The sequence below is a fragment of the Tachysurus vachellii genome, chromosome 12 (genome assembly GCF_030014155.1).
Source record: "Tachysurus vachellii isolate PV-2020 chromosome 12, HZAU_Pvac_v1, whole genome shotgun sequence".
In the NCBI taxonomy this organism is placed as follows: Eukaryota; Metazoa; Chordata; class Actinopteri; order Siluriformes; family Bagridae; genus Tachysurus; species Tachysurus vachellii.
The window spans coordinates 21,898,134-21,910,439 of NC_083471.1; the positions used below are offsets into that span (position 1 = coordinate 21,898,134).

At 44.2% G+C, this 12,306-nt stretch overlaps 1 pseudogene; it reads left to right on the plus strand.

The window, feature by feature from the left end:
• On the plus strand, positions 1–757 carry LOC132854321 (C-C chemokine receptor type 7-like; annotated as a pseudogene).
• Positions 758–12,306: the final 11,549 nt, after the last annotated feature.

Here is a 12,306-nt window from a genome sequence, read left to right on the forward strand (position 1 = left end):
ATGAACAGAAGACTCCTTACCAGTTCAAGTGCTTCAGCATACTGTACCACCACTGACACCACACACACACACTCTCTACCTGTTTGGATTTGGGCTCTTATGCATGGCTGGGTGTTTCGTTTGGTCTTCTGTAAGCTTCTCTCCTACATGTCGTACTTAAGATTCTACTGCAGCATACTGTGTGTGATTTTGATGAGCATGCAGCGATACATCCAAGTGCTGCATCCTGAGAAATGGAAGAAGCTTGGCAGAAAAGGAAAGAAGATCCTTTTGAGTGGGATGTGGATGTTAAGTGCAGTTTTATCATGCTATGCGCTTGTACAGCACAATCTAAGCTTGGACAGAGGAGTACGTCTTCAGTGCAATCTAAGATATTGGAATGAGGTTAGAGTGGCTATTTTAATCTGGGAGATTATAATCTTGGTGGCTTCATTCACCATCGTATCTTATTTCTACTTTCACCTTCACAGAGGAGTTTTTCTTACTCAGCTTTCTTTAGCAGTAACTCATTGACCAAGCTGGTGACCAGAATTGTGGTGTGTTTCTTCATTTTTTGCATCCTGGTTCAAATCTCCAACATTGTGATCATCATTGCTGCATTGACTGGGAATGACAGTCTGTTAATATCTGTAGTATCTGGAGACAATGTCACTACAGTAGAGCGCTGTTTTTTTTTAACAGTTGTGTGAACCCCTTCCTGTACGCTTTTTCTGCTCTGGCTCGACAACAGGGAACAGCTGGAACAGATGATCCTTAATTTCTTGAAGATATAGAGGTTTGAGAGAAGATGAACTTTTCTAACAGCCTATCACAGAAGTTTATTCTTGCAGTCTATTTTTATAGTTTTTTGCACCTTCTAATATATAACAAGCTTAACGTTGATGTATCCTGTCTGTAACCTAGTGAACGAGTGTTAATGTATTCATTGCTGGAGACTTCAAGGCACTTTTGTACATTGCTCAGGATAAGTGCATCTGCCAAATGTTGTGAATGTAAAATTGTAAAGTGACAAATATGTTCGTCAATGTTAGCAACATTCATTGTAATTATAGTTTTGTCTTTGTTAGAATTTTTGTGTCTCTGCTTTACATTGCTATTTTATATATAGTTTTCTGAAGTTAAAAACACTTACATTTTGAGCTATTAAGCAAAATAAGGTTGTCTGAGTTTTAAAAATGCTACTTCTGCTTGCACAGTTGTGAGACAATGAGAGAGGGTTTGTTTCCTTTTTGTTTTTGTTTTTGTTTCTTACTTTGTTTCCTTTTTGTTTCTTGACACTTATTTAATTATTGATGTTTTTTTGGCCTGGTTACATTATCTATATTATAGCCACCTCCTTAGCACTCACACTCCTGATTCCACACTCCATTCAACTCCACAGGTCTACAAGAGAAACAGCAGAATTTTCTGCAGTGTAATTTTATGTAGCTGACAACTGGCTTTACTGAATTTTCAGACTAAAAAATACATTTTGTTATCTGTCTTAAACACCTACATGCATCTGTTCACTGTTAATACGTTTATAAAGCTTTAATTGTGTTAAAATGACTGCATTAAGAACTGCAAAATATATTGTTTTTATATATTGTCTTCTTTGTTCACCAGAAGTTCCTGAAATGCATCTTTCAACATCATGCTGTTTTTTTAACTACCTAAGAAACCACAGACACCTATACTTCTGATTCTTTTATTATTTTGATCCTACACCCTGTTACACCAAAGCTCTAAACACCGCTCACCGCTCCTGAAGTGAGAGGTGAGTTTCAAGTTTAAATAATTGACTGCCTTTCAGATGTTTTGTGGCCTACATCATTTTTAGACTATGCCTTTTTACAAATTACATGGAGCTGCACGTACACATTGTATTCGCTGTGTTCGTGTTTGCTGCTGCTGCATTAATGTTGTTGGGAAACGTGACACGTATACAATGACGTCAGACTCGGCTCTGTGATGCTCTCTAATGGATGGAAAAGCAAAACGGTTCTTAGAAGGTTCGCCAGTGGAACCAATTTTGAACCAGTACCAGCACTAGCTCTGAACAAGCACCCAGTTCTTTTTGGTGGAAAAGAGGTAATAAACACAAGTAAACACACATACCAACACACACACACACATGCCAGGCTACACAAGCACACACTTAGGGTATAAAAGGGAGAGATGAATCACTAATCTTTGCCTCTTCAATGTGTAGACTTGGCACTCTACACATGGAAGATGCCTTTTGCTGCAGCAAAATAAATACCATTTTTACTTCTTTGTGTTTTTTTAAATCTAGATCAAAAGTGCCGGCACACAGGTACTGCATGGTTTGTCTGATACCTTAATGACATTGTGATCTTTAGTAAAACTTGGAAAGACCATTTGAAGCATTTACAGGTGGTTTTTCAATGCATTCAAGAAGCAGGACTAACAAACAATACGGGAAAATGTGCCCTAGTAATGTCCATGCTGGGTGGCACGGTGGCTTAGTGGTTAGCACGTTCGCCTCACACCTCCAGGGTCGGGGTTCCATTCCCGGCTCCACCTTGTGTGTGTGGAGTTTGCATGTTCTAACCCAAGTTAGCATGTTCGCATGTTAGCACGTTCGCCTCACACCTCCAGGGTCGGGGTTCCATTCCCGCCTCCATCTTGTGTGTGTGGAGTTTGCAAGTTCTAACCCAAGTCTGCCCGGGGCCACGAATACAGCCTGGTGATGGTGGACTATGCCACCCGCTACCCCGAGGCAGTCCCACTTCGGAAGGCCACCTCACAGAGCGTGGCCAGAGAACTGCTCCTGCTCTTCAGCCGAGTCGGGATCCCCAAAGACATCCTCATCGACCAAGGTACGCCCTTTATGTCCAAATTAATGATGGATCTGTGTCGGCTCTTGCAGGTCAAACACCTGAGGACGTCTGTCTACCACCCCCAGACAGATGGCTTGGGGGAACGCTTTAACCAGACCCTGAAACGTATGCTACGGAAGGTGGTAGACCAACCCTCCCCCTTCCGCTCCGTCATTGACTTTGTCCAGGACATGCAGACCCGCATCGAGTGCATCGGGCCCATCATGAAGGAATACCTAGAGGAGGCCCAGCGGGCACAACAGAGGACGTGCAATCGGCCCACCCAAGCGAGGGAACTTCGCCCTGGGGACCAAGTAATGCTCCTCGTACCCAGCGCAGCCTGTAAGTTCCTGGCAAAGTGGCAGGGCCCGTACACTGTCCTCGAAAAGGTGGGACCGGTGAACTATCAGTTACAACTGCCAGGTAAGCGTGCAGACACCAAACTATATCACATCAAACTTTTAAAAAAATGGATTCCCCCGCCGGCTGTGGTGTCAGCGTTTGCCTCCCTTCACACAGATCCCCAAGAACGGGCCCTAGTATGGAGGGGAGAGGATCTCACACCAGCCCAGCAGCATGACCTCACAGAGCTCCTGGACCGGTTCGCAGATCCCATCCAGGACACACGGCGCTGGTACATCATGAGATCAGGACCCCTCCTGGGATGGTGGTTCGACTACGACCATATAGGGTCCCCGAAGCTCGACGCCAGACTATTGAAGAGGAAATAGAACGCATGTTGAAACAGGGGATTATCAAGGAATCTGCCAGCCCCTGGTCCAGCCCCATTGTGCTGGTGCCTAAACCAGATGGGTCCATCCGCCTCTGCAATGACTTCCGGAGGCTCAACCAGATTTCAGACTTCGACAGCTATCCCCTCCCTCGAGTTGATGATCTGGTGGAGCGGCTGGGGAAGGCCCATTTTATTTCCACCCTTGACCTGACAAAGGGCTATTGGCAAGTCGCCCTGGCGCCGGAGGCAAAGCCAAAGACCGCCTTCAGCACCGCACATGGCCACTGGCATGCCGCATGGACATCGTCCTCCGACCCGCCGCGCCTTCGCTGCCTGGACGATGTAGTAATCCATTCCTCCACCTGGTCCAATCACAAATTCCATCTGGGGGAGGATCTGGGGGCCCTCCGAACAGCTGGTCTTACGGCAAACCCCCACAAGTGCCCCCTGGGCATGTTCGAGGCCCAGTACCTGGGATACTGCATCGGCCGGGGGACTGCTAAATCCCCAGCTCAAGGAGGCCCTCACCACCCAGCCAGTACTGCAGAACGCCCTCTGGGGAAGATTGCTACCAGGTGGGGGCTCAGAGCAAAAGGGGGGACCTGTGACGGCGGCACGTGCACCTCCGCAAACACAAAAAATGAAAAAAGAAAAAAACGCTCTCCGCCCACTGCATCGGCAACTCGGAAGTGGAACAGGTGACGATTCAGCACCTTCATTAAAAAAATCATTAAAGACCAATCAGGAGCGCCGCTGGAGCATTTACCCTCCAGGAGGAAAGCACAGCAGGAAGCAAGGCTCAGCGGCTGGAGAAGGAAAAGGGAGGCGTGCCAAACGGGACTAATGTTTGTTGTCTTTCTCATCTTGTTTTTTCAGAGACATCAAGCTGACCCAGGACTCCACATTGCCGGCTGAGCCTCGCTAATCTCCTGGAGAGGGCTGCTTCACTATTATCCTGCCGTCCTCCTCTTGCTTCCGGGTTTTGGAGCCCGGGCCTCTGCCCAGACGCCCCCTACAGGAAGGACTTACTTTTGCTGCCCTCCTAATTTTTGTTTTGCTTTATGTGAGTGAGGAAATAAATACCACCCTTCTGTTAACTCTAACCCAGTCTCTGTGCCTCTTCTCTCAAATCTCTCGAAGAGCCCTAGAAAGCCATGTAAATGATAGGAATATCCAGAATGTTTTCTTTATTAAAAAGTGAATTACAATTCTCTAGAAAATTGTCTTGGTCTTTATTTAACTATGAATATGCACTAAGAAATGTGATATGTAACAAATGGGTTTTGTTGTGGTCTTGCTGGGATTATACTAGCATCCAAAAGACAACATATGTTGACCAGCACACCAGTATCCCAAGCTGGTCGGCCACCACACCAGCATCCCAGGCTGGTCGGCCAGAACACCAGCATTCCATGCTGGTCGGCCAGCAGACCAGCATCCCAGGCTGGTCGGTCAGCACACCAGCACCTAATGCTGGACCAGCATACCACCATCCCAAGCTGGTCCCAGCATGCAAAACATACCTTATGCTGGACCAGCAATGCTGTTTTTTTTTAGCAGGGGTGTCCCTTGTGTCACAGTGGGGAGAACAAGTATTTGATACACTGCTGATTTTGCAGGTTTGCAAACTTAGGGGCTTTTTACACCTGGTCACTTCATGCGTTTTCTGTGATCGGATAGCTATCCGATCGTAAAAAGACCAGGGCTAAATGCCCTCTGAAACGGTTTCGAGACAGATATAAATCCGAGCGCTCAAACCACTTCAGGAGGTGGTTTGGGACACTGGACAGGTGTACTGTAAATGAATGTGGTTGTTCAAGCCACATACATCAGCGCTATACTCCTCCCAAACGGAAGTACGTCACTCACAAGTGACTCATGAGTCGTGCATCGCTCCAAAAACAAATATGTTTTACCACCAGTGCTGGCTCCGATCTTTCACCCAGGTGTCTCGTTGGGTCTTAAAATGCACTGCTGCCGCCAGCGAAAATGCAGCAAACAGTAAATGCTGTTTTTTGTAGCAACCGCATACACCAAAGCGTGTTCCTTTTCAATTACCCCAGAAATGAGGTAAAATATATTTGCATTTTGGGCGGGAGTAGAAAGATCGGATTGATATATGATTCGCCAAGATGCATTTATGTGGCCTAATGTAAATGGAACAGTTTTAACAAATCAGATATCAGCTATCGGATCAGAGAAAACACATGAAGTGACCAGGTGTAAAAAGGCCCTTACAAAACATGTAGAAGTCTGTAACTTTTATCATAAGTACTCTTCAACTGCGATTGACGGAATCTAAAACAAAAATCCAGAAAATCACATTGTTTGATTTTTAAGTAATTAATATGCATTTTATTGCATGACATGAGTATTTGATACATCCGAAAAGCAAAACTTAATATTTGGTACAGAGACCTTTTTTTGCAATTACAGATATCATACATTTCCTGTAGTTTTTGGCCAGGTTTGCACACACTGCAGCAGGGATTTTGGCCCACTCTTCCATACAGACCTTCTCCAGAATCTTCAGGTTTCAGGGCTGTCGCTGGGCAACATGGACCCAACCACGACCCATCTTAAATGCTCTTACTGAGGGAAGGAGGTTGTTGGCCAAGATCTCACGATACATGGCCCCATCCATCCTCCCTCAATATGGTGCAGTCATCCTGTCCCCTTTGAAAAGCATCCCCAAAGAAACATGTTTCCACCTTCATGCTTCACAGCTGGGATGGTGTTCTTGGGGTTGTACTCACCCTTCTTCCTCCAAACATGGCGAGTGGAGTTTCGACCAAAAAGCTCTATTTTTGTCTCATCAGACCACATGACCTTCTCCCATTCCTCCTCTGGGCCTGGACATTCGCTGGCTTGAGCAGGGGGATCTTGCGTGCGCTGCAGGATTTTAATCCATGACGGCATATTGTGTTACTAATGGATTTCTTTGAGACTGTGGTCCCAGCTCTCTTCAGGCCATTGACCAGGTCCTGCCGTGTAGTTCTGGGCTGATCCCTCACCTTCCTCATGATCATTGACACCCCACGAGGTGAGATCTTGCTGATGGTGCCCCAGACTGAGGGAGATTGACTATCATCTTGAATTTCTTCCATTTTCTAATAATTGCACCAACAGTTGCCGCCTTCTCACCAAACTGCTTGCCTATAGTCCTGTAGCCCATCCCAGCCTTGTGCAGGTCTACAATTTTATCCCTGAATTTTATCCCTGATCCCTTTATCCCTTACACAGCTCTCTGGTCTTGGCCATTGTGGAGAGGTTGGAGTCTGTTTGATTGAGTGTGTGGACAGGTGTCTTTTATACAGGTAACGAGTTCAAACAGGTGCAGTTAATACAGGTAATGAGTGGAGAACAGGAGGGCTTCTTAAAGAAAAACTAACAGGTCTGTAAGAGCCGGAATTCTTACTGGTTGGTAGGTGATCAAATACTTATGTCATGCACTAAAATGCAAATGAATTATTTAAAAATCATACAATGTGATTTTCTGGATTTTTGTTTTTGATCCTGTCACTCACAGTTGAAGAGTACCTATGATATAAATTACAGACTTCTACAAGCTTTGTAAGTGGGCAAACCTGCAAAATCAGCAGTGTATCAAAAACTTGTTCTCCCCACTGTATATCTCTCGTATAGCTCTCTCGTATCCCATGTATATCTCTGCTTAATCGATTCAAGATGGCGGCGCAGCAGTAGCACGCAGTGGCCTCTCCGGATTCAATACGGTTCTTTTTACGTTTTTTAAAGTTTTTATTTATGTTTCTTAGCCCGACCATTACTACTACATGGATGCCAGAGACAGCGGTGTTCATGTATACAACCACCAGGACCTAAAGTACAGAAATCGTGTAACAACCAACCTGCACAATGATGTACTGGATAAGCTATGTGACCTCGGCTTGCTGCGGAGACCAGGCCTCCAGTCCCCGGTGTCGCCTGATACCGGAGACCAGGAGAGGGGACGCTGAAAGCGGTGTGCGAGGAAGTGGAAGCGCAGTAAGCAGGCGGGTGTCCGTGCTAGGTTAAAAACAAACCCTAGCTGGCTGGCTCTCCCGTCCATTCTACTAGCCAACGTTTGCTCCCTGGACAATAACCTGGACTACACCCAACTCAAACGCTCTACACGGCGAGAGATTAGAAACTGCTGCGTGTTTGTTTTCACGAAGACGTGGCTCAGCGACAGAGTTCCGGACGCCGCCATTCAGCTAGACAGGCTAACTTCATTTAGAGCCGACAGAAATGCGGCTCTGTGCGGTAAGACTCGCGGTGGTGGTGTGTGTGTTTATATCAACACGGAATGTGCTTGTTTCTACTTACTGCTCATCAACAGTGGAGTTTGTGACTGTTAGATGCAGGCCATTTTATTTACCATGGGAATTTACTACTGTTTTCATTGTCGGAGTTTACATTCCTCCTAGCACTAATGCTAAAGAGGCGCTAAGTGAGCTATACGGAGCTATTAGTGATCTACAGAATGTTCACCCCGACGGACTCTTTATCATAGACGGAGATTTCAACCATGCAAATCTCAAGTCAGTGCTCCCTAAATTCCAGCAACATGTCTGCCATCTTTTGTTGTTGTACATTTCCTCTTAACCTGCAGCAGGTTGTGCATTTGTTGAGAAGATTTGTCACCAACCTTTTCCCTCCAAGGATCCTAATGGCTCCTTCTGTGATGTGTCTACCTTGGTGCACAACCTGTTTGTGGTAGAACTGGACCAGCAAGGCGGCAATGTGATGCTTCTTTGGAATAACGATGGGCTGACTTTGTTGAGTCATTTCTTGAGTCATTTCAGCAGAAGTCACACGTCCTCCTACTCGCATCAGTCCTGCTTTGTCCAAACACACATTGTGGACTGTGTTTTAGTATGTCCTCTCTTCTGTTCAAAGTTTTAATCTCCTTTCCAAATGTCTCACCTTGAACAGTTCATGCAATAACTAATTTTGCTTGTGTTAGAGCGTCCATCTTTGATTCATTTGACTCAGGATCTTATGTGATAGATCTGACCTTTTCAATGAGTTTGGCGATAGCTTGTGTAAGACGTTTCCAACTGGAGAAGCGCTCAAACCTGTGTGAGCCGAGCGGTTTTGTCACAGTTGTGGTTGCAAATCTTGTGGGCGGACTTTAATGTCTGTGGCACGTTCAACAGGTTGAAAGCTGTCTGGTTGCACAGGACACTCTCTATCACTTTTCCTCAAGAAGTCAGGACCAGTAAACCAGTTGGTAGAACTCAGTAGTGAAGCCAGCACATGTTGTGTTCCATGATCGGCAGGATTGATTTCCGTGCTTACAAAGAGCCACTGACTGGGTTCAGATGACTTTCTGATGCGAGCAACACGGTTGGCGACGTAGACATTCGGCTGGTGTTGTTGATGTAGCCTAAGACTACTCTGCTGTCAATGTAGTATTTCACTTTGTGGATTTCGATGTCAAGTTCATATAGTAGCATGTCTGCCATCTCCACCGCCAGAACTGAAGCACATAGCTCCAAACGAGGTACTGTGTGGACTTGTCTAGGAGCTAATTTGGACTTGCCTATGCAGAAGCCTACGTGGACATGACCTTCGGTGTCTATGGCTCGAAGGTACGCTACTGCTGATATGGCTGATGTAGAAGCGTCTGCAAAGACACACAGCTCTCTCCCCCATTATCATGCGGGCTGCAAACCAAAGGGAATCATACAAGCTGTTAACAGCAGAAAGAATGCCCCTTCTTGTGAATGGCTTGTCTTCTCTTGACACGAGGAAGGTGAAACAGTCATTTTGCAAATTCCAGTTAAGCCCTAAACTTCTCTGTAAGGGCGGGGGCTCTGCACCAAGGTCAAGGTTTTTCAGTTCCTTTGCACGTTCTTCAGATGGAAACTCTTCCATTACATCTGGGCTGTTGGAGGCTATTTTATGCAAGCGAATGTTAGAGTCTGCAAGCATTTCCTTGCTGCTTTTCAGAGTTTGGATGGCACTGGCATCTGAAGGAAAGGAAGCCAGTCCGTCGTCAATGTAAAAGTTTTTAAGAACAAACTGTTTGGCCTCGTCACTGTACTCATCTTGTGCAGACAGAGCCGCCCTCCAGAGGCCATATATTGCTATGGCAGTAGATGGGTTATTTCCAAACACGTGTACAGTCATCCTGTAATCAATAGAATGTTTGCTCTATGTCCACAGTGATTGCCACAGGTTCTTTGCGGAAACGCAAGAGGACTCCAATAAGTGTGTTGTTCATGTCTGGGCCGCTCAACAAAACATCGTTCAGAGACGTGCCTTCATGAGTGCCACTAGAGTCAAACACTACACGTATCTGGTTAGGTTTGAGAGGATGATAGACACCAAAAAATTGTAGGTACTGTAAGAAATAAAAAATGCGTAGTGTAAAAATAAGACGATGATGGTGAAGATCTTAATGAAGAACAAGAAGTTTATTCCAGCATAGCAGTGACAAAATACATGACGTACTTTGGGTTCATCGGAGTCAACAAGAACCCAGAGCAAATCCTGCTCAAGCATTATATACAGTTTTCCCTTTTGGTAATTTAAATGAAGTTCCGCTTTGAATGTGTGTTGAGTGTAAGAATTGAATGTCTCCCAAATGGCTGGGCTACACCTTGTTGTCTAGCTGATTGTCTTTAAATGTTAATCATGGTCACGTACACCTTGTCTTGGTATTGTTACAGTTGTTATCAACCAAGTGGTCACTTTAAATGGTAATCGCAGTCACGTAGACCCTTTGTTCATGGTGATGCTTAATGTCCTGCTGCCGTTCCCATATTTATAATTGAATCAAGTTTATAAGTTTAGAGCCCTAAACGTATTACCTTATGATACTTAAACCTTTTTAGGAATGAGCTCTTTTAGATGTGTATCTTGGAGTGGAATTTGGGTGCAATTTCTGTAATTTCTTACAGTCCCCCCTTTGATGCTTTTGGCCCTGAAGCATCACATCACTTCCTTAATACAGATCACACCTCCCATTTTGGGCAGGTGCCCAGTGTCGGTGAAGCCCTGCCTTAGGTTGTTCCCCTTCGGCCCTCAGAGAATCTTACCCGTCATAGAAACTTCACCTCACGCACACTGGTTTTAGCTCCATTCCATAAGGCAAACTTATCACAGATTTTTCTTAAAATTTGGTTCTATGTAAAATATTACTTGGGTTTGGAGCAGAGACATTCAGAAACCATCACAGCCAACAGGAACGTCCCACATTGATCATTGGATTATCAAATAAATTATCAGATGCATACACAAACTGCAGTTTTGAAAGTTACATCTCAAATCAGATCATAATATGCAATAACCAAATCACCATCATGCATTTGTTTAGTCAAAACATTATCTTTTCCTACAAGACCTTGTTGAGCTTTGACAATATGGTCATCCTTTCTTTGCATTATGACATAATGACTAACATATTCTATAATAACATTATTATATATTTTGGTAACTCAAAATCAAATTCTGGTACATCTTCCTCAAAGACTAATTGTCTGCTGGTTTCAATGACATTGTCTGTAGAGTGAAATTAACATGTGGAAAGTAATATTTTCCTATGAACCAAGCTGTCTCTGGAATTATACAAAGTAAAGTAACCTTAATTTCGAACCAAGTGTTATCATGTGGTTATCATTAACAAAGATAGAAAAGTGATCATGAGTTGTGGTGACATGTTTTCCTGTGTGAAACTATTACTCTTGTAAAATTATTGTGGACATGCGTTAGATTGATTTCACAAGCCTCATAATTAGTTGGGTGCCCCAGATAATGCTTGTTTTTCCAAGGCATCAAACTCGCAAATAAAACCAATGTAGTTGTCACAGCGTTCTATGTCCAATCCTCGCCATTCTCCTGATGGTAACTGTGTGATAAACCTAAAAGTCCTTGAAGTCCATTCTTTAATACATTCTTCTGTAATATTCCCAAATCGTCCATGCTTAGAATCCTTTCAAACAATTTTTCCAATCCTTACAAATCCTTGGGATTATTTACTTGAAGATATTCTCTGAGGTGGTGATGAACTGGTTGCAACAGCACTGTGATACCTTAGGAACGCTGTTGTCAAGAAGACCTTATACATTCCTGTTACCCTGTTCATCTGGGTTTGGAGATCATGCTGTAAGGTTCACCAAGACCAGAACATGGATCCATTGTAGATAAGCACTTTGGGACAGCGTTGGGCACTCATATCTTTAATGCTGTCACGAGAGCTGCCATCCAAGTCCATCTGCCACCCCCACATCTTTATTTCTTTTTGACCTGAAAAACACTTGAAAACATAATGAATTTATACCCCCCCCTTTTTTTTTTTAACACAGCACACAAAAACATTACAAACACATACAACATAAAGGACTATTTACATGGACCTTATGACTGCCATCAGATTTTTATGATATTAATGGATCTATGTGGAATGATCTCTTACCAGGTTGTTGGTTTTTAGTTTTGTGGCAGAGCTTATGATGTAAATCACTGCCTAGTCTCTCACAGTGAGTAGACCATGGGCCCTCATTTTGGTAATTCTTTACCACAACGTCATCACTACTTTCAAATTTGTGATGGTGCACATTCTGACCAGAATGCATTTTGTTTTTCTGACTTTGCCAAATTTGTTGAGTGGCTTGGTGAAAAACAGCAGGCAACGAGTTACACACATTTTTGAGCTCCTTTCTCAGTCTGTTTACTGTAGCCTGTAACTGGTTTAAATCTGTTTTTCGGCCTGTTCTCTTAAGGGAAAATTTGCATTCCCTTGAA